General features: G+C 41.4%; 1 pseudogene; it reads right to left on the reverse strand.

The window, feature by feature from the left end:
• Positions 1-1391: 1391 nt before the first annotated feature.
• On the reverse strand, positions 1392-24799 carry LOC121952776 (annotated as a pseudogene).
• Between the last annotated feature and the right edge of the window lie 568 nt (positions 24800-25367).

Raw genomic sequence — 25367 nt, forward strand, 5'->3', positions numbered from 1 at the left:
GCATTATTTGTCCTCATGTTTGTATCCCATGAACACTACAAATTAACAATACGTTTTAATAGCTAAAGACTCCTTTTTTAAACCCCTGCTCGGGATTCTGATCATGCAACTTAAGACATACAATAATACTGATAACTCTCTCATTTTCTTTCTTTTGTTTGTTTGCTAAATGATAAGAAAATAGAGATGTAGAGTGAGTAAATGCTAGAAACTTCAGAATTTTTTCCCATGTTTTTGTTTCAAAGTGACTATTGGCAGTGACTATTATTTTTTAATTGGTCCAGTATTGAGCAAGTGGGCTGCATCCAGCAGCCGTGTTTACATGACAGCTTCCAAAAAATCGTTGTTCCCATTAGTCACTTAAGCACAAAAACATGGGAAAATAGAGTCAAGGCTGAAAAACACCTTAGTTTCCCAATAAATGACGTGTACGTCTGATATTGTGTAGCATCTCTTCTGATGCACAGGTCAGTTTTAGGGACTGTAGTTTATTTATCGGAGGAGGGGTGTGGCTTGGGTTTTGTTTTTTTGTTTTTTCTTTAATCTTGATCATCTGTGATGCTACAAATATTTTTCCTTGAGCCTCTCCATAACAAACTAAAACATGTCTTTGCATGTTCACACCAAATTGAGGTATAAAGCCAATACAACAAGGAGAAAGCATCAAGGGGGTTGTCACCAAAACAAACAGCTAATTTCTTTTAAGAAAAAGGCAAATCCTCCTTTAAAATCACATCACACAAGCTGTTTGCACACATCAGCAGAATATAGGTGTTTGACAGCCGCACACAAGACGAACAAAATTACAAAAGGCTAATCACAAACACAGTGCGCATGTTTGGCCATTTTTTAAAGAACACATGCCTTTTAAAACAACTTGCAGGTGCTGAGTTTGTGAGTATATTTACAATAAATTCAAAGTGCAACCATCTAAAGTGGAATGTCCCTATGCTAAGCCAAATAAATACTCTAAACTCCCTCCCCGGAGCTTAAAAAATGATTTGACGTCACTCCCTCATCTTGTAATACCCCTGCCCCTCTCGTAAATAACGAACAGTCCCTAATTGTTTTGTTTCACCTTCAAATACCAATTCAACTGATGAAAACACTTAAAAAGTAAATTAAAGATTCTGAGCTATTTGCTTTTTTCTTTTTTGGAGTTGTTTATCTTCCACAAACACAAACAGAATGACAAACACCTCCAACAATCATCAACTTCATCTGCCACTGTGCGATTCGTCGCTGTGTTGTCTAAACAGCTGTTTTAGTTCATTCAAGATAAGGTTAAGTAGATGCAGCACGTTATGCCCAAAATATTGCTGATACCCCCCCCCACCCCCCCCCCTCTTTTGTCCCCTTTAGGTCATTGAGCCACAATCAGTTTCTTTTTGTCAAATACTCTTTTGGATTTTCTGAGACAATTTATTTTTTAAATATTTAAATACCAAAATAATCATCCCTTAGAGGACGCATACGCCATTCAACACATTCATTTCAACTTGATTTCAATGCATCATCACTCATTTTCAGCACCTTTTTCCTTTTAATTCGCTTTTAAAAATCATATATTCGTCCGTTTGCTTCCTCGAACAATCGGTGGTACTCACTGATGTTCAGTGATTGTTCAGACCAACAACACACATCTATTATTATTACTATTCCTTCGGATCTCGTGTTACTCAATGACTTTTCCTCGCACGGCGGATGAAAAGACCAGATGTTGTGACGGCCTCTTAGAAAATCCTTCATCTGCCACAAATAAAAACCTCAGTGAGTGCAACCAAAGACAAAGAAATGAGGTCACTAAGCTGGGTTAACATACATTACATTTTCTGGTAGGCACAAAGTCAGAGAAATAATCCTTCACATAACACCAGTATGACCAGTTTGACCATCCATTCTGAAAGAAGAGTTTCACTCATTAAGGCGTACCTAATGGTGTTTCAAGACCTTACTAAATATGCAAGAGCTACAACTGAAGTAGCTCAATACTAGTATGATAATAAAAAGTCACATTTCGCAAGATCTGCAGATAGTATTTTGTCGTATCATATCATGGTTTGTTGGGTTTTCTACAAAAAAACCTAAAATTCATAACCACCTTTTCCTTTCTGCCCTGTTTCACATTTTCTCTCAAGACTTCCCTCCAGTTTAAACAGCTACAAGAAAATCCACATTTGCATGATTAATAAGTTACATTTTTATACATACACACATACAGAGGGGAGCTTGGAAGTTGCTTGGCACATTCTCATGCTTGACCAACCTCCTACAATCTAAATAACTATACAAGACACAGTAAAACAGGTCTTCTCACACCGCCGTTCAGTCATGAGGCTTCAGCATGTGCGGGAGATGAAAACAGGACGCCTGCATGGCCAACACTTGTCTGCATAATCATCCTGCAAAAGGAGGGCGTACACAACCCCAATGCACTAACATGGAACTGTACATACAGTATCTTCACATACTGATAAAGTTTAGATTCATAATTTAATCTGTATATACTGTATCTTAATATGCTGGTACCAGGTATTCACAGTGACTCTAAAATAAAATTACAAGAGGAAGTTTGTACAAGAAACAAGAGAGTCTGAGTGACTGGCGAACGTTTGGCATCCCTTTTCATCAGAGTTTGTTTGATTTCAGGAGAGCTGCCTGGGCTTTTTTTTTTTTAATTGGCACTGAGGAGAAGAAGTCCGACTCCTCTGAACACACAGCGGGACACAAAAAGGTGAGGTAAAGGTGGCGTCAGTGGGGGGGGGATGAGATCATATCCACCTTCTCATGTAGAGCGAGACATAACCTGGGCTAAATAAAGTACAGTATGTGCCCCGTCCAGTGCTGATTTTACAAAAAAAGAAAGTGCAAGAAACGACACAGAAACACACACAAACACACGTCGGAAGTGAAATGGTAAAATTTCACCTATTTGTCCTTACCGCTACCACTCGTAAGCCATAAACAATTATCCCAAAAATGGTCACTGTAGACATCCGCCAAACACAAAACATATTTAAATACAATATTCTGTATTTCACTATTAGTTCAAGGTGTTTTCAATTTGGACACCAAAAGCTATTTTGCCAGCTCAAGGAAAGAAAAAAAAGCTGCCTTTTGGCATTTTGTGGTTCAGGCCAGCAGGAGGAGATCTTCTACAGTATGGCTGCTACAATAGTGAGGTTAGAAGAAAACAGCTACAGGCAATCATGGAGGGAAGCAGTTCTTTTCCTGCCATTGTCTGCATCTTCAGGAGAGGTATAACCCTTTTCAGTATCCCTTTAATACTGTTTACCTCCAGGAGGAGCATGCTCAGTTCTTTTTTTTTTCCAGTTTATGTATGTTGTTTTTTCAATCGCCTCACCCTAAAAATCTTAAATACAGTACTTCTGAGAAGTGAAGAGGGCAGAGAATGATGTTCTTACGTAACAGGCCTTGCTCTCAGCCCAGTCAGTTAGCATCATTACATCTTTTGAAGTAGAAGGCGGCCTGCAGGCTTGTCATTGTCACGTTCCCTTTTTTTTTTTGTCTTGCCTCCCACACTATCAGCGCCACACTCAGACATCGCAACCAGCAGAGAGGAGAGCAATACTACTGTTCACATATATTATTGGTGATATATATATATGTTATATATACACTTTTGGTCATTTCAGATAAGACACCACCAAACATGCTATACAGTGTCTCTCAGTCTTAATTGCCACTTTTTTTATGCAAGTGCTATTCAGCCCAGCTTGTCAAGTATTTGAAGCAAAGGTACAGTAAGAGATGCACACACACACACGCATGAGGCACACATTCACGCACATACTGTATCATACACACACCAAGAGAGAAGCACTCTGGCACCACCGCAGCAGCCTGTGAGCTGCACACTGGTCAGTCTGTGAAGGTCATGGGATGTTGGAAATGTCATTTCTTTCTTTCTTTTTTTTTTTTTTAATGAGTTGATTTGCATACTCCCTCACCAGCAGGCAGGTCCAGGATTTCAGGATTGTGGTAACACACAGATTAAAGAGGAAGTGTGTGTGTGTGAGAGTGTGTGTGTGTGTGTGTGTGTGTGTGTGTTTGCCTTTTGCAAATATGTAACAACAAAATGAGTAAACTGAGCGCACGGGCACGCTTTGCATCTTTCCGCTGGTTTTGTGTGCGTGCAGCGGCGGAGCTAACAGGGCTTGTTGACGTTGCACAGCAGCTCTGTGACTTTGATGAGGCGAGCCACTGTGCTCTGCGACTCCTCCTGCAGCCGCTGGTTGTTCTGCCGGAGGCTCTGCACCTCAGCCTGCAGCACCGCCTTGTCCTCCTTCTCCTGAAAGACATCGGCACACAACAAAACACAAGCCGTCGCTCAGATCGCTGTGGCAGGAGCGGGAGGGGAGCGACAGGTACAGCGCTGGCTTTAAGGAAACTAGTGGGCACACATAAACACAGAGCTTGGTATAAAGAACTCACAAACCAAAACAGTCCTGAACCAATTAGTCACCAATGTGATCATTTCTCTGACAGAAAATTACAATAGTTCAGACTCTAAATGAGAGTTTTTTCCAGGCTTTGGGATTTTAGATTGCTGGTCAGACTGAGTGAGCAACTATAATGGATATAGGGCTGCAATTAATAATCAATATTTATTATTGAGTAATATAACTAGGGGTCAACCAATAATCGGCATTTTGCCTATTATTTGTATCAGAACTTTATTCAAATGATCGTCAATAAAATTAATCAATGGAATTAATTTTCGTTGAACTTTAATAAAAAGTTGCAAGGAACTTGCTGTATATGGTGTCGAATGTTTCAGTTTTTAATCAAACATTTGCTGAAGGCATTTAAACAAAGTTTTGTGTTGAAGCTTGTTAGATTCCAAATTATAATTTGACAGAATTATTTTCATTTTTATTATAAATGAATATCAGTTCTAAATATCTGTCTCATTAACTACTAATAATCAGTATTGGTATTGGCCCTGAAAAACCAATATCGGTCGACCCCTAAATAGCAAAGTTAATATAACAGTTACATTTCAATGAATGATTTGACTTATAAAATGTCAATAAAATGTGAAAAATGATCAGAGCCCAAGGTAACAGCTTTACTGTGCTCGTTCTGTGCGACCAACGGTCCAAAACCCAAAACACTCAGTTTACTGTTCATTCAAAACACAAAAATGATGAAAATGCTTCATTTTGCTCCATAAATGACAAAGACAACTAATCCGTTATAATTATCAGTTTAATTGTCTGTTGATCAACTAATAAATTGCTGTGTGAGCACTTAATGGGTATTTTAACATAATTCTTGACATAGACTAAATGACTGGTTGATTGGAAAAATATTCATTTGATGAATTAATAATGAAAACATTATAGTCATAAATAAATAGAAAGTGTTTCATCTAATTGGTAGAATTATGTTTATATAATAGTGTACAAACAGAGACACCACCAACCAAAACATTTTCAACACAAGGTCCATTTGTCTGCTGCTGAGTGACCAACGCCGACCCAACACCAAACGACTTTACAAGCAATGTCACCGTCGCAAATTTTTAATATTGGAATAGAATCATGAGTTTTACCTCAGCTGGTGTGAGCTTTTGTGATCTTGATAGTTTGGTGTTAGAAAGTCATAAAACTGTATAAAGTCAGTCTTTTTCACATCTTGACATTGCCATAAAATCAAGCATGTCTAATGTTATTGTTAGTATTTGGTCTCGGCTCATTCAAATAGTGACGCAAAACAACCAATAGCTTTACTCTCTTTAGCACTAAACAGGAAGCAGCAAACCAGGTAGACAGCAAACATGGAGAAGACTTGGGGAGGGGGGGGGCAATAGATTGAAAAAGTCCCAGTTCTCTTGTACTGTGAAAAAGGAAGAGAAACTGGTGTCGTAGTGTAAACAAGAGTTGATTTTTAATTTGGTGTGTATCTGGACTCCCCCAACCACTAATTTTCTTTCAAAATCATAATTTCTGAAACAGTTGGCCTCTCATTCCCACAGTCCCCTTCCACTAAATACAGCATTTAACCAACAGAGGCTGGTAGCAAGTTGAGGTGACAAAATCCAAAAGTTTGATTGCAAATACAGTTTGTCTTTATGGATTATACTGACGCCAAGTTGACAAGAGTACTGTCGACATATAGCGCCTTTTATCTTGTGTTTCTAGAGTTATGTGTTTTTGCTGACACATAAATTATTGTTAATATTTTGTATGTCTTAAAGGGAGTTTGGGAAATAATCTACAAAGGCCTATGATTGTAGTTTTGCAAAAAGTGACCCTGTAAGATCCCGAGTCTTTGAAACTTTTAGTGTCTGTGACTAAAAACTGACATTGTCTTTAAATTTGAGAGGGTGTCAGACTTAAGTCTTTTCAAGGTCATCTTGCATGGGAGTCACACATTCATTTTCTGAGGAAGGCCATGAAATATGTCTGGAAACTTCAGAAAATACACTTGGACTTTGTATTGAGAATTGTTTGTCGGTTGTCTCCGAGGTTGAGAATAAGGACAGTATTCTTTGACATCTACATACACACATAAGTAGAAATGTACTTGGAAATATTAACAACACTGAGTTACATACATTTTTTTAAAGTATGATATTGGAATATAAATAATTCTGAAATGCTACTGTACAAATTTACACAAAAAAATATGAATAAATTAACACTTTTTGAGTGTTTTTTGTATTTAATGCATCTACAGTGAGCCCTCTGCGACATGAAGTTACGGAGTGAATCGAGGGGGATTTGCACAAATAAACAAAAGCCGACGTTAAAAAATACAAATCATCACGCTCCAGCGACAGAAGCTGAACAATTCAAATACTTTTTCCTACCTGCTGACTTGTCTGTGGCGCTCACTGAAAACATTATTACAGAGAAAAACATTCATGAAAGTCAAAGCACCTTTTGCAGGTCATCCTGCAGCCTCTTCAGCATGGACTCCAGCTGCGACACCTTCTCTTCTAGGTGGCCTGGAGAGTCACTGCAACAGAGAGGGGCAGCGACACTTCGTCAAAAGCAATCACACAACCTGACGGTTCGTAATCAGAGAATGCATAAATAGTTGTCTTCACAGGTGCGTTTTGTCGAATGCTTTTTCTTGTACTTCTTTGTGTAAGAAAAACTTCTCCTCTCCTGCTGTAACGCCTTTCATTTCATACACCGAGTAAACTTTTTAATTTGCGTGATTGGCCTTGGAGCCGTCTGTCACTGCGGCAGCCTCAGAGCTCCAGACGTCTTCCCCGCTGCCTTTAACCTCTAACACTCAGAGATCAATTTAAAGTAATTGCTAAGGTGACAAGCAGACCCCTTTTCAGTGAGTACAGTCATCCCATGATGCATTTCGTCTGCAGTTACACATAATGACTCCGCTCCTGGTGATGTGAGCAGCTTGATAATGCTTTTAAAGGAAAGAACATGGCACTGTCGTCAAATGGTTTGGACCTAGTTGTGTATTTTTGGCTGGTTATTTTATCTTTTTGTGCCAATTTGTGTAAGATATCCCAAAGTGTTAACCATATCTGAAAACATAACTTAACTGAAAGAGAGTTTAGTCACAAAATATGATCTGAATCTTTTATTTAAGTGGTATTTTTTCCCTATGATGTCACAATTTTTGCAATTTGTATGTTCACAAATAGAAACTGATAGGTGAAATGAAGTTTACCGCATCCGCAGTGTCTTTTTCAAGCATTTTGTATGTGAGCTGGAGCTGAACTTAAAGCCAAAATAGTCATCAATGCTGACCTTGTGGGTGTACGTAAACTGTGCCTGTAAATATTAGGCACTTCTTCTGAAGAAAAGCTTCATGTTGGTGTTTGCTTTTTTTTGTGATTGACTCATTCTGATTGTTCTCGTTCTGTGGACTTTGACGCAGCATGGAGGAGAAAAACAAGGTGACTGAGTAGCTGGAAAAAGTGCGAAAGAGAAATAAAATGGATCGTAGTGTGAGTTTTACAGAGAGATGACAACAACTTTGAGTCAGACAGGCTGTGTGCGTGCATCTGCGTCTGCATAAGTGCACCACTGAGTCAGCAGGAGTCTTTATGGGGGAGAGAAACCATCGCATTGAGTCAAACAGTTGGATGTGGCTGATAAAGTCTAAATAATTGAGCAAGAGTAGAGAAGTTGAGCTGAGAAAAGGGATGTGTGCAATGATCCAGACACAAACAAAACCATGAGACTAACTGCAGAGATATTGAACTGTGTGTACTGTATAGCAACTCACCTCTCCTTCGAGTCTTTCAGCTTGCCGTCTGTCTGGTCGGCTCCTGCTTGGGAGGCGTCTCCGGCTTTACGGTCTGCGGTAAAGAACAATGTCCATAAAGTTATGATTACTATTATTATATATTATAGTTATCCATATAGTTATTATTATTAAAATATCCACACCTATCGCAATGAAAACAAAAGATGAGGGAGACAAAGATGGACATAGACACTGTCTCTCATTACAGAAAATCATCGCTACACCTCCTACAGTAACTTACCTTATGTAGTGTAGATCTGTTGCACTCTTTTTTATGACCAAAATTATGGACATCTGGACATCATTTCCACATGTGATTGTGGAATGCCTCACTCCAACACCAATATGCTGGGAATATTGGTATATAATGAGACAACTGGCCCCTGTTGTAGCAGCTTTGTGTCTCTTCACAGTCATTTTGTGTCTTTTTTAGTCATTTAGTGTATCCTTCTAGTCTTTTTTTCTCTCTTTTTGGTAGTTTTGCAGCTTTTTGTGGTTATTTGTGTCTCTTTGAGTAACTCTCTTGTCTTTTTTTGGTCATTCTTTGTTTTTGGTTGTTTTGCCCCATTATAGTAGTTATTTTGAGTCTCTTTGAGGGAATTTTGTATCATTTTTGGTAGTTTTGTGTCTGTTTTTAGATATTTTGCCTCCATACAGGTATAGGTAGGAGGAAAAAAATACATATTTTTGATTTTGGGGTGAGCTGTCCCTTTAAGATTGAGGTAGAGCCCTCATGGTGAGATAAAACACAGGGAAACTCTTTTTTTATTGATTTTTGTGTGCTAACTACTAAGACAGCTTGTTGTATTATTTTAGCTTTTTATATAACATTAAGTGAGGTGTGCAGATATAAACGGGTCCTCACCTTCTCGTGACAAAGCCTCCAGGATGCTGCGGCAGGCGGTGGCCAGGTCAGCGATGGACTGCCACTCCTCCTCAGTCGAATCTGTCGTCTCTGAGAGAACTGAGAGGAAGAGGTCCAGATTCATCTCAGGTTTTTCATGGAACGATACAGCAGAGCAGAGGGACTGCAGACTTTTGAGCATACAGTGACAAAGAGTCACCACTGGGGGATGCTGCTGTGTTAACGCTGGACAGATTCAGGAGGTAAATATAGAGGGGCAATGATGTCTTTAATGATGCCTGCGGGTTTCACTGAATTATGTTTCTGACTTCAAGATGCTTTTGACAACATGTCATTTAAGGCAGCATATTTAAATAAAGTAGATAACAGGTATGTGTGTCAGATAATGGCTGAAAATAATCTGAATACAAAAATTTTGATTGCATACAAATTCAGTGAAAACTTTAAAAAGATACAAATTTTTTAAAAAGGACATTCTTATGCTACAATCGCTCATTTTTAAGATCTTTTACGGCCTTTAATGTGACCTTTTAGTTTCAAAGTTGTGCTGTCCTTTGAAAGACTTTCTGTGAAAGAACGTGATGTAAAACAATCAGAGGCTTTAGAGACCGCCCCCGCAAAAAAATAAATCAGAAGAATCAGATGAGAGGATGAGCAAGTGTGCTCTTATGGCAGCTAAACGATGAGTCTCATAGTCTCAGCGGAGGCAGAGCAGATGGTGGAAGAGGGGCTCCTTGATTTGGGGGCTGCCTAAAAACTCCACCCCTCCCACTACCCATCTGTCCCCCTTTTATCCCAGCCCTGGCAGGGGGTGGCAGCAGAGCAGGGGTGATATTAGATTAGCGGGATAGGGGGCAGCGTGGATGAAAGAGGAGGGACAAAGGGGATGCAGTGGGGAGCAGAGGGAGGATAATGAAGAGAGGGGTTTAAGGCAGAAAAAATCTGGAAAAAAGGACACGAATCAGGCTGAGATGATTTGCAAACATGTGTAATTGTTCCATTTTTTGGCATCACTTGAGCAGTCGTGTCAGCTGTTGTGTCTGAGAGCTTTGTTTTGAGTCCATGATCAGGGTCACAACACCTCTTTGTGCTCTTTGTGTCCGAATTAATATACATGCATTTAATTTCTTATTAAACATGCTGCCATACTTTTGTTAAAGAGATTATGAATATATTCTAATTATATATATTTAATTGTTAAAAAGAAACAGGAGTACTTACTCTTGGTGATGGAGTTATGGAGACTCAGTGCTCGAGAATTTCTTTCAGCTCGGTCTAATCTGGAAGACGAGTCACTCACCGAAGCTTTGTCATCGCCAAATTCGGCGCCCGTGAACTGAAGACGGAAGAGATGGAGACAGAGGGGAAACGACAGTGTCAGAAAAGGGACAGAGCGCTGCGAGAGAAACCACTCAGATGTCCTTTCGTCTCTGCCTGTCACCTGTTCGTCCTCAAGGGGAACCTTGGGTTTGACAGCCAGGATCAGATCAGGTGTGGCGTCTCTCAGCTCGCCGACATTCTCGTAGATGTGGCGGTCCCCCTTCAGCCCCACGTTGTCGTAAACGTGCCTGTTCACCAGAGAGAGAGAGAGATGTGGTGTTGGTCGTGGTTGTTTGGGGTTAAAAAAAAAAAAACGCAAAGCAAATCTGCTGTTGATACTGTGTGATAATTTTTTTTTTATCCAATCCGGAGGTCAAAACAGAAACTGGAGCACTTAGACAAGTAATCTCCAGCACGGCTTAGATTTAGGCCTGATTGATGTTTGCTTTCCCTGCACTCACAAAATCATCTATCAAAAATATCATATCTGATGCGGTTTCGGTCAAATGATTCAGTTCTGCTTTGCGAGACAATCAAGAGCAGTCAAATTCATTTTGGTGAGCAGCAGAGTTTAATGTCATCCTCATGAATATTTCCTTTATGCACTATTTCCTCTCTGAGCTGTCGAGGCTTTTTGGAGTTGTCAGGGGGAAACCAATGGTGTGCTTAAAATTATTTGTCAGACAGATACAAACATGTGCTGCTTTTGCACATGCTCAAACAAACATCCGTGTGACTGATACAGAAGAAAATCACAAAATAATGCAGACCATAATATAAGTAGATTGTTTAATGGACAAAAATGTGCTAGACTAATGCCAGTGCAGTTAACATTTTGAGTTGCACAAAAAATCCTGTTTTAATGTATCTGTACATCTTGGGGGATTTGTTGTTTCTGTTCTTCAAATGGACTAGTTGTCCTTTCCTTGTTTAATCCTTCAAAATAAACTGCTCAAAACTGGTAGACACGAGCACTGGAGATAGCACCAAGGTTCCAAAAATCCTTAATGAAACTGGTTTGAGAACCATAGCTAATTCAGTGGATAAAGAAGAGAAAAGAAAAAACTTAAAATCCAATGTGTTTTTTAACTTTTTACTGCTGAAGATTTAAAGATCTACTGAGCAACCATCCACATAGTTACACAGCGGGATTTAAAAAAAAAAAAGAGAAAGCATTAAAATTGAAAAAGGGACATCTAAGTGAATTTTCTCATGTAAAACTTTTGCATTAAGTTAACACCATTCAGTGAAGCAGAGTGACACACGGCTTGGTGTCCTTTTGCCGCGCTCTGTCCTTTGCAGGGAAAGTGACGCACTGACTCTGAGATTAAATTGTGATGAGTCAGCTTGAGTTTGAGGATATTTTCAGCCGTGTCTGATGATGTAAGAACCCATTTACCTGATGGTCTCCCAGCATTTCTTCTATATTATCTATCGCTCTATAATGCCACCATGTCACTCAGGCTATAGCAATCTGAATGATCAGTGACATGGACTTTAGTAACACTTACCCATCGCACGTGTCCCTGTAGGACGGCTGTCTCTCCAAGGAGCAGCTGCGTGTGAGCTGCGAGCCGCTGCCGTCCTGGCTCTGATTGGCCGGCTGGTCCTGCAGAGAAGTGGCTCGTAACAAAGGTAAGCTGGGCGGTGTGAGGAGCGAGTCGTGACTTCTCTCACTTTGCCCTTTATCACTCGACTGCCCTTCGCCCTCTTCGGCCTCCACCTGCACCTCTGTTATGTCCGCTTCATTGACCCCAACCGCCTCATCCTCCTCAGCCTGCTCTTCTTCTTCTTCCCTCTCGTCCAGCACCCAGGCCTCTCCAGACTGATCCTCGCCGGGCTTACACTCCACATCCTTGATGGCTTTCTGGTACAGCTCGGAGAAACTTCTGCAGAACAAGAAACAACAACATACTGAGTAAGAAGAAAGCAATCACGCTTCTTGTCGCACTGCTGAGTCATAAATTCATCTAGAAGCCAAAAACAAAGATAAGATGAAAAAAAAGCTATATTTGTCTATAACACTCCTTTGAAATCAAGAATTATGACATCTTTGTGGCAATTTGCGCTTTGTTGTCACAGAAAAAAGCATTTCTGAAAATATAAATAAACTAGGTGGGATTCTCTGAGGATGCTTCTGCTGCCACTTTTAAAATGTTGCTCTGACGTGAAGAGCCGCAGAGGTGTCCAGTTAAATACTGGTTTTATTTATTTTAACAATTTAGTCCACAGCTGCCCTCTCTCTGACTTCAGCTGAGTGGAAAATTTGCTATTAACGGTGGGACAGCCTGTGCCAGTGTGATTAAAGATCATTAGAGGGATTGATTGGTTGTTAGCCAGCTGGTGTGACACTGACTGCAGGCCGTCATCCACAGCAGAGCGAGCTGTGACCCCTCAGTGACACCTCGCTTGTTTTCCTGAGCTGACTTGTCCCACTAACCCCCTCCTCCTTAGCCTCTCTCTCACATCCTCACTGGGACTACTCTCTCCAGAGCACGCCTTCATGAGCCCCTTCTCCAGTCTTTCCCCGAGTCTGTTGACCCCAAAAATGCCCTTGTTAGTGCTCTCTCCTCCTCCTCCTCACATCTGCAGCCTCACCCACCTGCGAGGCTGCCGTTTTCGTCCGGAGGAATGACAGTGATGTGGATCTTGTGCGCAGTGCGGAGCAGCCTGGTCCTCTCCTCAGGGCTCAGGTGAACCAGCGAGTGTCCGCACAGCCGCACCACTCGAGCCCACAGCTGCAGGCCTCCGCTCTCTGCGTAACAGAACCGCTGCAGCTCCGTCACAAAGCCTTCCTCGTTCATGAGGAAGCCAGGCTGCCCGACTCCGTCACGCAGGGGGGTGACCTCCAGAGCTTCGCAGCCTCGCGTCACCAGCTGCAGATGAGCGGAGGAAGATGAATGAATCAGAAAGACATTAACCGACCACCAGTGGTGGAAGAAGAATTCAGATCCTTAAGTAAAAGTTCTGATACAACCGTGTGAAAATACTCTGTTACAAGTAAAAGTCCTGCATTGAATTAAATGTTACTCAAGTAAAAGTAAGTATAACCAGGAAAATGTACTTTAAGTATTAAAAGTAAAAGTATGTAGACAAATGTAGACAAATCTTAAAAGAAATCCCAAAATCTTGAATACATATATACATATATATATATATATATATATATATATATATACCCCCCAAACTAAATATATCTAAAAAAAAAAAGTATAGAATTAGAATTAGAATTATAAAAAAAAAATCATCCAAAAAGACTCAAAATAAAAAAAAAAAGCAACCCCAAAATTCAAAATTATTAAAAAAATATATATAGAAAAAGACTAAAATGTTTATCAAAATAGTTGGCAGTTAAAATTCTGGAAATCGACCGATTGATTAAACAACTAAGCAGCTGTACTTGTGTCAACTGGTGATTTTATTAATAACAAATCAAAAACAAAATGTTTTTAAGTAAAAAAGTACACTACTTCCCTCTGAAATGTAGTGGACTGAAAGTATAATGTGACATGAAAATAAAGTACTCAAGTAAAGTGTAAGTTCCTCAAATTCATACTTAAGTACAGCCCTTGAGTAAATGTACTTAGTTACATTCCACCAAAGATGCCCACTGCAAAATTTAAAAACCCGGACACAATCACCCACCTCTAGCCTTTGCACCACCTCCCGTATGTCCTCCGCCTGGCTCTCCATCACACTGATGGACACCGACTCCCCGCGCTCGTAGTAGATATCCAGACAGGGCCCCCCCTCCTTAGTCTCTGTCACCGCGCTTCCAGCCGATGACATCTCGACACGAGCAGTTAAACACCACCCTGCGCGTGCACCTCTCAATGAGCACCACACTGACTCGGCCGACACCCCGAGCAGACAGGGGAGCCTGTGCTCTCCCGCCTCCCCATCTTCTCCGCCGTTGACCATCACAGCCCACACCAGCGCCCCGGCGCTGTGCAGCTCGGCCCCTTTGGCCCCCTTCAGCTTGTCTTTGCGCTTGCCTCCCAGAGAGAGCAGGGGGAACTTGGTGGAGGAGTCGATGGGCGTGGTGGTCACGTAGTTTTCAGCCAGGTCCTTCAGGTATTCCTGTCGCGTGCGTGTGGCCATGGAGCGGAACTTCTCAGACTTCTCCGCAGCGTTTTCAGCATTCACTGCCTTCGCCAGGAGGAAGTCTCTGAAGGCAGGCGAGCGGGGGAACCGGGCACCCTTAGGGAACAGGGGGCCAAATAATGGCATGTCTTTAGAGCGTGTCACAGCCACCCTGAGAGCAGGAGAGAAAAACAGGAATGACAGAGTAAGAGAGAGGGCGCAGCACGAACATTCGATCTATGTCTTGTTTTTCAGTGCTTGACTGTTGGGAGGTGCTCTCCAGAATCACAAACATTTACACTGAGTCTGCTGCAGTGAGGGACAGATCTGCTTCCTCCTGAGCCGACCCACCACAACTATGATGTGATCCAGTCACAAATGTATTGTCCCAAAAGATTTCAGCCTGTAAAATTCGTGTAAGGTCTTTTTTGGGGGTGATAACCCTTTGAAACCTGGAAAGACAGCAATTTCTTGTGTTGCGTTCAGACAACTTTCAAATGCATTTAAACCTCTGAAAACTCAGCAAATTGGTTTGATTTGTTTTGAACACATGGGTAAAAAGAGACGTCCCACAAATTGCAAGAAATTACGGGGAGAGAGAGAGAGAGAGAGATTATTCATTAGATAATAACAATAATATTAATAATAATTATAACTATATATTTATAATATTATAATTATTGTAATTATTATTAACTATCTTATCTGTATATTATTATACATTAAAGAAAAATTAACCTTTTTTCTTTGCTTTTTTAGTAAATTTCAGGTAATTTTCTTGTAAAGTCTTCCTGTGTTTTTGAAAGAAATCAAGTCAATTTGCTTAGTTTTTAAAGAGATGAAAGATGTCTTTATTTTCCATTAAATGCTGAGTGTATTTTGAACAGAGTGTAAGAGACGAGATCAAGTCAGACCTGTAATAGGTGTTGTCAGTGCAGGGCTCATGAACCTGAACGATGATGAAGACGTGTTGGAAATGGGAGCGGATGGACTTTGGAGTGAAGGGCAGGGCGCCAGGCTCCTGGAACACAATCGTCACGATGTCGTTACCAATGTGTCGCTTCCTCAGCAGCTGGAAAAGCAAAACAGAGACACAGAGAGGTTTATTAAAAAAATAGGCTAAAGTCTTCATAGTTAACCAAGAGGAGAACAAGTCACATCTCAGCGAAACTGTTTGACATGCGTTAGATCTCAACAATCTACACATAGCTTTTAAAAAGCAGTTAAAAAGAATCCACTTACTAAGCAAAATAGATTTTCTTTGAAAGCGCATTTCTTGAACTCGGGGTGTTCAGATCATTTAAAATCATTATTATGTTGTACCTGTCATATTCTAATTTAATGTTGTAAAATTTGTAAAAATGTAAAATGTTGTAAATTGTATGTTTGTACGTAATTTTATTGTTGAATGATGTTATAGCTACATTATTTACTGTATGTAGTCTTCGACCCTATTCTGCCATATTTCGGCAACACAGAGGTCATGTGGTAATATTGGCATTTCTGTGATGTGAGGTTGTATTTAGGCTTCCTCTGCCCCACATTTCTGCCTCCTTCTTGGTCAAGAGTTAAAGAGTCTGCGTCTGTATTTCTAATTAAAAGATTTGACAGCATCTTGGGTGCAGGAGGCTCATCTAGCTACACCAAAAGAAGGAAAAATAAGCTCAAATCCAGGTGACAAGACGAGTCGAAATCTCAGTGATGAGATGGATAACCGATGACAAAGGTTTGATAGAATCAGTTCTGTTTGTTTAACCCAAATTTAAATGAAAAAAAGGAAGTTGGTGCTGTGTAGTGTTTCTGTGTTATGAAGAGTGGAGTTAAAAATAAATACTCTTCTAAATACAATTCCCTAATCCCATAAGATTTCTATCCCTGACAATACTAGTCCATGTGTATAAGGTTATAGTGTAAATATTTGTTGGTTTTATCTATTTTATTTAAATAGAGACCAAAGGGGGTGTAGCTGCCAAGTCAACAACTAACGGGCATCCAAATGAACAAAATAGTAAAAATCCATGCTGTTTAATGAAATAAAGGCCAGCTTGTGAAAAGAGCAGTCCTAAAGCTCAGTTAAAAGAACTAAATAATGACAATAAGTAGCTCCACGTATTTTCTAAAACAGACATATATGGTCATGACCACGCTGTTGCTATTGTTGTGAGCACAACTCAGTGGAGCAGACCAAATCACCGTGACACCATTTGAGGGTATAAAACTGGTAATTGATGTAAATTGCAGAAATATATTTAACATTGAAAAACTCGTTTATTTTTTTGTCGTCAATTTCAGCTGTGAGTGCAACTTTTATAGGATTGAAGTTAAAAATGGTGGTCCGAATTATCTGACGTTTCTGCTGTGCGTCTTTTATGCTGTGCTGCGTATCATTTTTGATAAACCAAGCATACTGACGTGGAAGCTAAACAAGATACTGCTGTGGATGGGGCTGCAGGAAAACATATTTTAGCCACTTGAAATATCAATATTAGTTTAATTTGCTGCTTCACTTAGAATATTTTCTCTGCTTTACCTTACACACTAACCTACTGAGGCAGACCAGCAACTCCAATATTCTGTGAAATAAAGTGAGTGTTTTTGTCAATGGAGTCTGGTGGTTTTGAGATAACGGCTTCAATTCTGAATTGGAAAAAGCTGACGGTGAGGGGAAGCAAAATATTCTAAATATAGAGTTCATTTAAACTGTTGGTGGGCCTTTTTTAGGTGGCTAAAAATAACCAACTGAGGCAGAGTTTGCTCAGCGGAAAAGTTTTGATGTATGTAAGTGATGCCAGGGCTTTCTACTTGCAGGCTAGTGTAAAGACATTGTGATTTGGCCTCTGTGCAAAAACTTTTTTGTAACTGAAAAATATAATTTCTTCTAAAATAAAAAAACAAACCACGACTGAAACTAGATTTAAAAAACACTTCATTAAAATATTAGATTCAGATTAGATTTTTATTTCAAACCTGAAAAATAAAACTAAAAATAAGTAATAATAATAAAAGTAAGAAAAAAAGAGAATTCCCAGCAGACATATTCAGTGAACAACGTAAGTATTTCATGCCAGAAAAGGAGCAAGTGGATGCTTTTATTAAAACAAATTGATATTATATTGAATATTCCCACTTCTCCATAAAAACATCTATAGCTGCTGTTGCCAAAAAGTGGACATTTAATAGAAGAATGTTAGGGCTTTGTCACTGCCACGTTTTGTTATTTAAACTTTGAATCTATATTAGCATGTCATGTCCAGTCTGTTTGTAAGAAACAGGCTTAAACTGCAGACTGAATATAAAGAACTGTCTGCTGAACGGGAAGCCTGGCTGAGAGGCGACAGTGAATACCTCAATGGTGGGAGTGAACACTGGGGGGCAGGATTTTTTATGTCATGCTTGTTGCGGAGTACAGAGGCTTTTTCTAAAGCATTTACCAAAGCATGACAGTCTGAACAGAGATGCGTAATGAAGGTTGTACCAAGACTGATGCAATTTCTTTTACAGAGAGAGGTGAAACATTGGAGAAAAATCTCATTCTGTGGATTCAGAGAGATGAACTTGGCATTGGAATAAAAATGCATCTGCAACACAAAAGGCAGCAGAGGAAAATCAAATGGCATTTTTCTGTATTTTTTTACCTGTTGTGTGTTGTTGGCTGTGTACGGCAGCATAGTGGACACATGAAACATTATCTCATAGTCCTGGTAGCGCGTGTAGAGCGAGTGTGTCCCGGTTGAGTCCGCTACACAAGCAAAGGACGTACAGAAACACACACACATCACACAAAGAGACAGACAGATAGGGATTTAGCAAAATCAGTCAACGTGTCTAAATGAAAGACTTAACTCAAACTGTCACAGTCACGGTGGAATCTGTCCCATTTGCTGCTCCGTGCCGCTCACTGAGGGGAAAACAGCTCCCAGATAATCAGCAGTGACTATGCTATTTTGCAGGCATTACTCAGATTACATGTGGCTAGATAGGAGTTATCTCTGGCTTTCAGTGGTGCACTGATGCCCTTCGGATAATGGTCCTGTGACAAGGTGAGATACGGCCAATAGATGGGGATGCGGTGCGCGTTTATTTTCCAGCTTACTCTTGTTGTCCAGCTGAGCTCGGTATTTCTCCCAGCCCTTCAGCCGCACGCGCTCCCCGAGCAGGTCCAGAAACTCCTCAAACGCCGGCCCCGAGCTCTCATTGTTGTACATGTCTTCCTCTGAGCTCTGCCCGGCCCGGCAGTACATCACCCCAACCTTTCGCTGGAAATTCAGCTACATTAGAAGACAAGAGAAGCACAGAGTTTATAATAAGCCTGCCAAGACCTTTCATCTAACAGGGCATACTGATCATTTGACATCTTACTTTACAGCTCACAAAGCTTGACAGAAACATTTTCTGTTGCATAATTTTATACACCTGCACAGCATATTACACCATCAAAACTCTTAATTCCCCTCAGCTTTTATGAGTTCAGGCCGCACAATCCTTCAGACAGAGAGTTCATTTCAGGAAAGTTCTTTTTTTCAAGCAGTTCACCTTTAAAGGTGAAGCTATTGGCTCTCTGGTGTGTGTTTGGGGGGGGGGTTATATGTTCAATAGCTTTTGCAATGAAATGTAAAGGGACATAAAAAAAAAAAGTTTTTAATCATGTGAAAGGCTTAACCCTTCCAAATCTGATCAAATTGGCTTGATTTCTTAATAAGGCATAAGGCAATGAGCATCAAAAGAAGAAATAACCCCAAAAATAGCAGGACATTAGTAAAACAATGCAAGAAAATTAACTGAAAATTTGTAAAAAAAAATAAATAAATAAATAAATAAAAAGAAGAAAAAAACACAAAAGGGGAAGAAATGGATTAAAAAAAAGAGATGACCTAAAAAATTATCATTGTAAATGTGTAATTATGATCATTATAATTATGCATTTTCCCGTAGATTTTTTTTCTTTTTTCCGTAGACATTTTTTTTCTGAGCATTTAAAAATAATTTTCTAAATGTACTAATTTCCTGCAATTTGTGGAACATTTCTTAGCAAGATGCTCATTGCCTTTCTTTTTGTTTAATACTTTATAATACTTGTAAAAAGGCATATCTGAGAGCAGCATAACAAAAGTGATGTCACTTCAGGTTTCTAAGGGTTAAAAGTACGCAGGATTTTCCTAAAAAACAATGTCAGCATTCACACAGAAGTCCTCGCTCTCAATAATGATCCCCTAAATGTGTGTCACGGTGTATTTTTCTGCAAAGACCCTGCCCTCTGCCTTTATTTTCTTATTTTCCTCTTATTTTGATGTGTGGTCAGGTGTGTGGGACATTTATATGTGCGTAGCCCGCAGCCAATAACAGCATGTGGCGACTTAATAAAAAGTCGCAACCAGGCGCCCTACAGTAAGCAGCAACCATGCAAGAGAAAGTTACTTAAATAACAGCACAGAAAAATGCAAATATCAATGTGTGTTTGTTAGGGCTCTGAGAACGTGTGACAAACAATTGCTATTAGGTTATATATTCTGATTATTAACTGACTGATTAATCATTAATGAAAAAATTAAAAATAAATCTAAATGAATTTCAGACTTTAAATGATTAAACAAACAATTTGGGCCATAAGAAAAAAAATATGAAATAAAGAATTTCTCCCAATAAAACAGCACATCAGAAAACAATGCAGATATATTACAGAGACCGAATTACTAAAACTTAAACAACTGCCTACTGTGCCCTTTTCACAGTGTGCAGCTTGTTTAATGTCAAAAAGTAGCACCAGACAAAAGCGGCTGCTGTACTACATCATAACTGAACAGTCAACATGGTGGCAGAGGTCGTTGAGAGGAATGAGCGGATGTAAAAACTGCACTTTCACATCTAAACACACCTGACTGATCACTGTGGAGGTGTAGACTTTAGAGTGTCAGCTTTTCAACCTTTTTTCATTCCTGACCTTTTGAAAAAGAGCTTTTTGCTGCTGTATGTTACTATCCGATGTCCTGAAAAGCTTCTATCAGACACACGCAGCAGTGTCAGCAGACGGAGCCTTACTCACCCCCTGCTCGTCCAGCTTCAGCAGGGTATCCCGGACCTTGGGGGAATTTGAGGCCAAGCGAAGACAGTGCAGGTTCAGTTCAGGCATGATGAACTCCAGCAGCCTCTTGGGAGACAAGCCCCTAGGGGTCGTGTGACGAGCGGCAGAAGGCACGGACTCCTCCAAGATGGAACCTCGCAGTGTCTTCATCTGAGGAGACGATTCACAGTCATCACATCCAGTCAAATCAATTTTACACACTCTGAACTTGACGAGAGCTTTGAGGAGAGAAAAGTGCCAGGTTACCTCTGTGGTGCGAAAGATGATTCTGTAATTGTACTGAGCTCCGCTGGATCCTTCTTTCTCCTCTCGACGGAAGCTGATGGCCACTGGACCGAGGCGGTCATCCATGCCGAAGAAATTCTGATGTTCTGTGATGACAATAGGGTCACGTACATACAACTGAGACAGTGTCTGGGTTAATGTAAGAGGACTGTATGAAAATTATTCAGGTAGAAAGGGGAGGAGGAATGGTATTATTTTATTTAAAACCTAATTTTGACTGCAAAACCTTCTGTCTAACATATCAAAGCAATATATTTATGGGAAACAAGTACGTGCCCGACCTTCCCCTTCTTCCTAATGACTTCTGTACACTCCCTAAATGATAAGACGATAAAACTGAAACGTATGCCATGATAACGAGTAGTAAAGTGATTGTTCATTCATGACTTACTAGCAATACAATGTGCTAACATATAATTTTAAGCTACTGCTGTATCTAACACAGACTCCATCCACTACTGGACTCACTGTGTAATACTCTCCTCCAATCACGAGCACGCATTCGCCCACTGAAATTTGCGCAGACATAACCGGCCAATTGGAACATGCCAAATACATGCGGAGCCCACAGTATATATAAGATACATATGACCGTGTGAGGATCAGTGTGGCTTGGTCGATTTTATGTCACGACTGGGTGTTCATCCATCGGGCTCCAACCACTGTACCAACAGAGTCCTGTACCATGCAAGATGGAACATAGGTTACGGTGCTGTAACCCTGGCTCTGTTGGTACAGGTGGAGCCCTCTACCTCGGTGCCCTGTGGCTCCAGTGCCGCTCAATGAAGAGACCGTAGAAACCCAGCTGGCTCCGGTCATTAAGATGTCAGAAAGACTAAAGACTCTTACTCTTAAATTTGGGAGAGCTGCTCATTTTTATAAATATTTTTAGACTGTCTTACAGCATAGGAATAAGATGTGTTAATTTTGAAAATAGCTGAAGTTCCCGTCTAACGTCATCTGTTAACAGAGTTCTTGGTCAAAATGACGTTGGCATTAGGTGTCCTGACACTGAATTCTGGTCACCCTACGTCACAACCTAAATTGAACCAAGTAGCAACGTCTGATGGTGTTGGTGGCCAGCTGGGATGCTGACACCATCATATGCGTCCTACAAATACTGTGGGCTCTGCACGTATTTGAGGAGTCATTCTAAGATTAGCTGATGACATTTATGCAGATTTCAGTAGTCAAACGTGTGTTTGTGATTGGAGGAGAGTTTTACCCATAGAGTCCTGTAGAGACCAGTAGAGGGCAGAGCCCGTGCTAAAAGAACCAGGGTTACAACAGCATATCTTTCTTTCTATCCCTGTAATTCTATTCTCTCCTTTGACTAAACAGAACCCAAAAAAACTGCAGTTGACTTGCACAACACATACCTTTCATGTAGAAGTATTTGCGATAGTAATGGGCTCCCAGATCTGCATGCTCTATAAAGTAGTTGCTCTTGCCCTGCTGCTGGACGTTACTCTCTCTGGGCTCCTCCAGCACCGACACAGCATCGTTGGGGGTTCGCAAGCTCGACCAGAGTCCCCGCCTGCCCTGAGATCGACCCAGACCCACCTGCTCTTCTCCCCCAGTCTCATTACGGAAGTGGGGGCAGCTGAGCAGCAGCTCGTTATCGTTGCCGTCACCTTCGTCCAGCAGCAGCGACTGCTCAGGGTCATCTGTGTTCACCCCGTTGCCTCCCCCGCCCTGTGCAGGTGAGGACGGGGTGGCTTGGGAGAGGGGGCGCAGCTGGGAGGCGGCTGAAGCCCCTGAGGTGATATTCTTTTTCCGTCCAATACTGTCTCTGTTTGTGGCCGCTTCGGTGAGGTCAAACAAGATGCTCTGAACATCGTAGTGGGCAAAGTTCCTCACCCATGCCCCGCCACCGATGTTGTCATACGGACCTGGTTGAGGGATCTGAGGGGGTTTGGTCTTCTTACTGAGACCTTCAGGCTTTGGCGGCTTGGCAGGTTTTGGGGAGTCCCCTGTGGAAACAGACAGACCCCGAAAAAACCCATCAGGCTCCGGAGGGTTGCCCTGCAGTCCTAAAAGCAGGAAAGGGTCTTTGAAGCGGAGGGCGTTTGGACTCAGGGGCCCCTGGTCGTCTGTGCTCGGCTCCTGGGCTTGACTCTGTCTCTCCAGAGAGGACAGGCTGCCATATTCCCTGTGTAGCAGCACAGCACCATCCCCCTGAGCCCCCGCACCCACCTTCTCACCAACCACCCGAGCTGCTTTCCCCCCTGCCTTCCCGGAGGAGTCCAAGTCTCCTAAGGTTACATCGCTGTTACTTCTCTGCATGATGTGGCCCCGGCCCATCGACCTCAGCGTCAGCCCCACTCGGCTCGGAGTGAGGCTGTCTCCATCTGCTCCATCACCTTCCCTCCTTGGCGGCCACTCCACGACACTCGCCTCCCGTTTAGGGTCGAAGTTGACGGTGGCAATAGGCGGCCGCATGTTTTGACGGCGAAACTTGCGGATGAAGAGGTCATCTGACTGCATGGTGCCTGAGAAAGTGACTCCAGTCCAACGATCTTTTCTCCACTCTGGTCCACAGCTTTCCGCTCTCCCAGTTAAATTTCTGTCCTGGTCTCTATGGTGCTGGTGTGAAACAGGAGCACCGTGAGCAAAGATGAAAAACCCTTCTGAGTGAAAGCAACAAGTATAGTCCTCATTCGCACCACTTAAGGTGTTTTTTGAACTTTATCAACCCTTGGGCTCTCATAGATGTCTCTGTGAGGTGCCACACTCTGTTTTCACAAGTCAACGAGTTCTCGAGTGTATATGAAGAGGACTGAGGTGAATGTGCAGCTGTGTCTCGCTGCAGGGGTCCGTCCAGGTGTGCAGATGTGTGTTTCGGTGGTGCTCCAGTTATGAGGTGCTCCTTCCTGCGGAGTAAGGATGAGAGAATCATCACTGGAGCTCGAGTCCTCTGTGCAGGAGAGGCTCTAGTAACCCTTCTAACATGGTGTCCAATCGTCTGCACTCTTCAGTGCCTGCTGCTTCCCTTTTGGTCTGGTCCACTTGCCACCTGTAGATAACAAAAACAAAAAAATGTCTTTTTTTAACCTCATCGTTCACCCACACTGCTGCTATCTTAATCGACAGCTTTATATTCAACTCATAGGAGCTTGTCAGAGAGCGCGCAGAAACACTGTGGAGGAGAATGGCTTTGACAAACAAGTATTGAATTCCAACAATAAAGCAGCAGGCAGGTCTGACGTGAGTTTTATTGTTGAGTAATGCCTTGTACCTCTGTTTTCTTTCATTATTAGTCTTTCCTTTACACACTTTCCGTTCCAAAGTTTCCCTAAATAGTTCCATAGCAGACTTAATGCTCGGCACATCCACCCTGCACACGCTCACAATAGACAGTATTAACAGAGGGGAGGGGGCCTTCCTGGCTCACTGACACACTGCCAACATACAAGAAATAAGTGTAAACTGTCTCCCACCCCCACATACGTTCACACACAAACAGACCCAGCTTTGTTGGTCCACACTCTCTCACCAACATTTAAAAGACTATATAAATAATAGCAACAGCAACAGAAACATTATTAACTACAGATATGTTACCATTTTCGAACAGCTGCAATTATTTTCATTACGTCAACAAAGAGGTTAAGAGTCATTTAAAGGCGACAGTTTGGTGCCAGGACTATGAAGCAGTGTACTTCCCTTTTTTAAAGTACGAATGCAATTCTTTGTGTTACGTTTTAAGTGCAGCTTACCTACAAAGTGAGTTTTGTTTCATGTACAGATCGGCCAGTTTCTGTCATCATTTGTCGCAGATGCCCCGTCTTTGGCCAAATTGACGTCAATCAGCTCAAGCTGAAACCTTTTGTTGCTCTCAAAAAGGTATGAGGCTTCTTCCTGTCTAGCTTTTTTCACATGCATCTCGTCTCTTGTGCTTGCAGCCTAAAGAGCAGGTGCAGTGGTGCATTGCTGCTACCAGAAAAGCCTCTCTCTCGCTCACACACACACACACACACATGCAAAAATTGAGCAATGTGAGGAAGTCACAAGAAATCTTTGTTTCCCTTCCTTGCCTACTCTCACACTCTCTCCGTTTCCTCGCAGTCAGAGAATTTATCGGCAGACGTTTCCATTTTGCTGCGAAAAGCCTTTCGAAACCTGTAAACAAAATATGGAGGTTGAGTAATTGTTATCAGAGGTTATCAGTAGTTTTAGCAGTGCGTCACTGGGGCTGAGGTGTTCACATGCACTTTTATCATGTAGAAGACATTCTGTAACTCAGAGCTGCTCACTGTTAGCAGGAAGAGACTGCAGATTAAGTTTCTCTCAAAGGGTTTTTTGTAAATACTGCAGTGGATCATGCCTGCTCTTCAAAAAGAATGGAGAAAAAAGGGTTTTACTGGGCTTTGTTATTGTTTTATATTGTCTTCTGCAGCTTTTGATCACTTTCAGCATTGTCTAGTGCCTGTTCTCTCATCATAGTCAGCACAGTTAGAGTGGTGCAGGACGTCATAGTGG

Source organism: Plectropomus leopardus, chromosome 13, assembly GCF_008729295.1.
Source record: "Plectropomus leopardus isolate mb chromosome 13, YSFRI_Pleo_2.0, whole genome shotgun sequence".
Lineage (NCBI taxonomy): Eukaryota > Metazoa > Chordata > Actinopteri > Perciformes > Serranidae > Plectropomus > Plectropomus leopardus.